Source organism: Sorghum bicolor, chromosome 4 (assembly GCF_000003195.3).
Source record: "Sorghum bicolor cultivar BTx623 chromosome 4, Sorghum_bicolor_NCBIv3, whole genome shotgun sequence".
Classification (NCBI taxonomy): domain Eukaryota; kingdom Viridiplantae; phylum Streptophyta; class Magnoliopsida; order Poales; family Poaceae; genus Sorghum; species Sorghum bicolor.
In genome coordinates this window covers 19,729,442-19,734,194 of record NC_012873.2, presented here as the reverse complement: position 1 = coordinate 19,734,194, position 4,753 = coordinate 19,729,442, and the positions used below count along the sequence as shown (strand labels likewise).

Sequence of the window (4,753 nt, the reverse complement as noted above, 5' to 3'; positions counted from 1 at the left end):
TTATTTGTGATGGAGAATAATAAACGGAATGACAAACATTTATACTATATAATGTGTCGTAACGAGTTGCCCAATAGATTAGTTCTAAAACTGGGCCAGAGGAGTTCAAACCGTATTAATAATAATCATTAAGTGCATTGATTTGTAGATAGATATAAAGACATGGATTGTAGAAGAGTAAGGTTTTGACCAGGATTCTAAACTTACATATCGGAAGATGAACTAGTAAATAATTGTGTCAATTTTAGAATAATAGAATAGAATTGGTAAAAATTAATTGTGTTAATTTTGTGGGGAATCTTTTTTGAGCTTTGTTATAGTGTTGGAAGAGTGTTACTTTCAAATAGTTTTTGCTGACCGTTGATTTCACACAAGCAAATAAAAAAATAAATTTATACAATTAAGAGTATTTTAGAAATTAATACCTCCCACATATTCTTGGCATGTTGCCGACGGCTCACCATATATAGATTTCCAAATGGGCTAGGCACGATGGACCAACATGAGGCTAGCCTAAAAAAGCAAGACACTAGCATGGCACGGCATGATCTAGGGCCGTAGGTTCGGCCCGCAATGTCAGCACGGACACAATACAATTAATGGCCTGACATGATAGTGGTCTGATTATTTTAGATCGTTGGATTGATTTATAGTATTTTTTATTGAGAAATTGAGTTGCAACAAATATGACCATAAAAGCAACTTTCACTCATTTCTTCCCCAACTGCAGAATCCTCTCGAGGCCTCTCCACCTCTCACTCCCTAGCCTACGGTTGTCGGTCCCAGCCCTCCCCCACTCTGTCTTCTCCTCAAGGCACGGCTGGCAGCGGCGCGAGACACAGCTGCAGCTGCACAATGGCGTTCTCACAAGGCATGGCTACCACGACGCGAGAGTGCAACGGGGTCGAGTGGCTCGATAATGGCGCCTTCATCGTGCTGGCAACGAGGCGCGGCGCAACGAGATACGGTGAGTCACCAGCACGGCAATGCTAAGGAGCCATAGTGTCATGCCTGACCTAGAGTTCAACACGGTGGTCCGAGACGGTACGGCACGGTAGAACATTGAGCCGCATATTGCAGTGCACCACTAGTGTCATGTTGCATAGTGCAGTGCACTAATAATGTCGTGTCACATAGTGCTAGGGCCGGGCTAATGCTGGGTGGCTCGTTTGGCCATGTATATTTGGATTTGGATGTCCATAATCATTTGACCTAACAAAATTTACAATTTATTAGGAATTAATTCAAAATCCAAAAATTGCGAACAATTTTGATAAACTTTTTTAAAGTAAAATGCATGGATAGTTCATTAACTTGTGAGGGTGTGTCGATTTTGGTCCATCAACTTTGAAAGTGCATTTTTTGTTACAAAACCTTGATCATCGGTGCATAAAGAGTCCATACCCTTTCATTTTATGTCTATCTCTATTATAATAGAACACTCATTAAAATGTCATCCGCTGAGAGTCTCCTACCCTTATGCATCCAGAAAAATGTACACAAGAAATCATATCCATTAAAGTCAAGGGCTACAAAACATCTTTCCTAGGCATCAACCTAATCATGCGGCCACCATCGCTCCCAGTCTTCAACGCGCGTCCACCTGCAATTCAACGGGGTAGCCCACGATTGAATCCACTAATCTTCGAATAAAAAAACACTGTTAAGATCACTCATGACCACACCCTTCGCGGAGGGGAATCACCGGCGACCATGCCGAAGCCGCGGTGCCTGTTGTCGGCGCCTCGAAGGCGGCCATCGCAAATGCCCGCGTCAACTAGAACAAGACCTCCCCGGTGTGAAGGAGCAGGTCATGTACCGCCGCCGTGCCGATAGCAGGCCAAAACCCTAGCAGCACGAGCGACTGTCGGCCACCGATCGCTCATGCTGATGCCATGTCCCAGGGGTGGATGTACAGTAGTAGCATGGGGGTACAGCTATCTCTCCAAAATTTCTTGAAAAACATCTAGTATATATTACCCTTTAATAACATGTACATGTATGATATATTATAATATATAATTGCCAGTCTGCTCAGCCCATACAATAATCTTAAACTCTACATTCACAACTATTTTATTACTGTTTAGTGATCTAATTATGTTATGTCTATATTAATAAACTATATCGTTTTCATCTATATCCCTATGATTAAAATCGTACATCCGCCACTGCCATGTCCATCGCCCGCATCCGCATCCATCGTGCCGCCACCGCGCCCATCGAGTAAATCTACTGCCCGCTGTGCCATGCTGATCACAAGCCAAGAACCCTACCGGCCATAGCGGCATGACCGTCTGCTGGCCGCGCGGCCATAACCCCGACACCGTGACGAACGCACAGGCAAACAATTCTACGCTTTTCTCTTGCATCGCCTTGCTGAAATTTTGAGTACTCCCGCTACCTTAATTGGGATGATGTTGTGTGTTTCTGATGTGTCTTATTCTAACAGCTAATTTGCCTGCTTGTACCTAGGTTCGCTCATGCATCGAATGGTGAAGGCGAGGATCGACATTTATTTAGTCCTCCAGCGTGGCCCTGAAACATCCATGTATGTTGCCAAGCTTGCTTCAAATAAAATCTCTCTTTCATCAAAAGATAAAATAAAATCTCTCTTGACGTCATGTTTTCGTGAGTACAGTTGCATTTCGGAGTTATTAATAGATATAGTCACTTCTTTTCCCTAACTAATTCTGTTCCTTAGAACTGTTCTATAATTTCATATATGCATATTCTTTTGGGTGCCATACTATTCTTAGCTTCAACTCCATTGTCCTCAGCATCTTACATGTTGCTTTGTTCATGTTAGATTTACCTTTTATTGCTGCTCTCACCTGCTCTTTTCTTTCTATATTATTTTTATGCCAAAAGCTATGCTATTTATTTATAACTCTACAAACTAGGTGAGGTTCTCTAATGGAAGCCATGTCCACGTCACCTGAATTTTTTTTGGTTCTTTGGATTTCCTGATCTTACGGTTCAGGTTAACCCCGCATGATTCGGATTATGTTTGCTTCTGATTCTACTGTTCCAATCGTCTGCTTCCGGCCTACTTCCATTTATCGGTGGCGTGTAAGTATGGATTCTCGACGTTACATACGGTACAACTAGATACACTTCCGAATCTACTTTTTGTCGCCTCCTATCCATTCCCGTTGTTGGGTCTGTCTTCCTCCAGTTCCCCATTCTCCTCGCTGCTTCCGTTCTCACGCAGACTCGCCTCCTCGTCACTGTCGCCTGCCTTTGCTTGCCGCCCTTCATTTTGGCGGCTCTATGTCCACGCCGACCTTTGGTTCCTGTCCTTCCTCCTGATGCCGGCCTCAACGCCCTCCTGCACCAACACGCTTTGCCGCCTTCGGCACCTCCTCGTCTCCTGCGGTCCAACCCTAGCTCGATTTGCCCAGAGCCCTCTTCCTCTCTCATCCCGACTGCCGTAGCTCCAGGTGCTGCGCACGCAGCGTGGTCCTGACGGCGTCCGGCGGGGGTAGCGTGGCCCTTCGATGGCGAGGACCACACCAGGTGGGCCTGTCCCTTCTCTTTTTTTTTAGATAATGCCTGTCCCATCTCTTGCTTCTCTGTTGTGCGAGAGTGATATATGGGTTGCTCTACTTCGAGATTTTCCCTTCGATTTTGGCTTTCTATATTTGATTTGCGATTCACGTTCACAGATCTGATGTATCTACATAGAGATTTGACCATTTAGGCCTTCAGATGTGGAGCGACAAACCCTTATCTACACTTTTTGTCTTCATTTCCTAATCTTACCCCTATTTGATTTGCCCAGGTTTTTCCTGGCTGCGGATGGATGAAACTGATGTCTGATCTTTGCCTTTCTGATTTGATCGTTGGGTCAGTATTTTTTTCTTGTGCACGAACACTTTTTTTCTTGTGCCCATGTTCGTGCTGTACTGTTTCAGTTTGTCAGCTTCCTAATATTTTTCTTCTTTACTCTTGCTAACTGCACTTCTAACTTTTTTTTTGTTGTGCAGGGTATAGACTTAAAGGAAGCTAGGTTCCTCTGTAGAAATTGACCTACGCTCAAAAATCTGGAGCTAGAAGTAATCCATTCATAGTTGCACGGAGTTGACGTTAACAGTTCTTAGTTACAACGTAGGTCACTGTCTTAGTCTACTTTTGTAGAAATTGTGTTTTTGGGTTCAACAAGTTCAAAAAGCTTAGGATTGTTGTTAACCAAATCAGTCTTCATCTATTGCAGGGGTGTGGTGCTTGTGACATGATTAATGCTACAATGATTTTGTGATCCTACCATGTACTCCTGGAGGTAATGGTCCTTCCATTAGTTTGTGATGTTTCATAAGTCAGTTCTCTCATATTTCATAGGTCAGTTCTCCCATGTCTCCTACTGTAATAGGCCTTTCTCCAATTATGAAAATGATGATAGGCTTCGAATCATGTATTTGTTTACTTTATGGAAACAGAAGAGCAGAAACCTATGAAACTTTTGACTTTTATCTTTCTAAATTGCATTTCACCTTGTTGATTAGAGGTGCTAATGCAAGATTCTAACTCCAGAATGCAATTTCATCCAGGCTATTCCAAAAAAGGTGAAAATCCATCCTTGTTGGTCCAGTTTTTCCTTGTCTGCTAGTGCATTTTAGTTTGCTCCTATTAAATCTGATACATTCCTGCCTCATGTTCTAAGGTTGGAAACTATTGCATGATGTGTTTCCACCAAGTGAATGGAATTTAGGATTTTGGTAATTAGATCTCATGCACAATTTCTATCAGTACA

At 43.0% G+C, this 4,753-nt stretch overlaps 1 long non-coding RNA gene across 2 annotated transcripts; it reads left to right on the top strand.

The window, feature by feature from the left end:
- Positions 3,129-4,753, top strand: LOC110434889. Of its 2 annotated transcripts, none has more exons than XR_002452412.1 (5): positions 3,129-3,519; positions 3,785-3,849; positions 3,990-4,110; positions 4,217-4,282; positions 4,534-4,753. It is a non-coding gene; the product is annotated as an uncharacterized LOC110434889 (long non-coding RNA). The 2 variants fall into 2 exon arrangements; XR_002452411.1 differs by having other exon boundaries at positions 3,130-3,519; positions 4,506-4,753.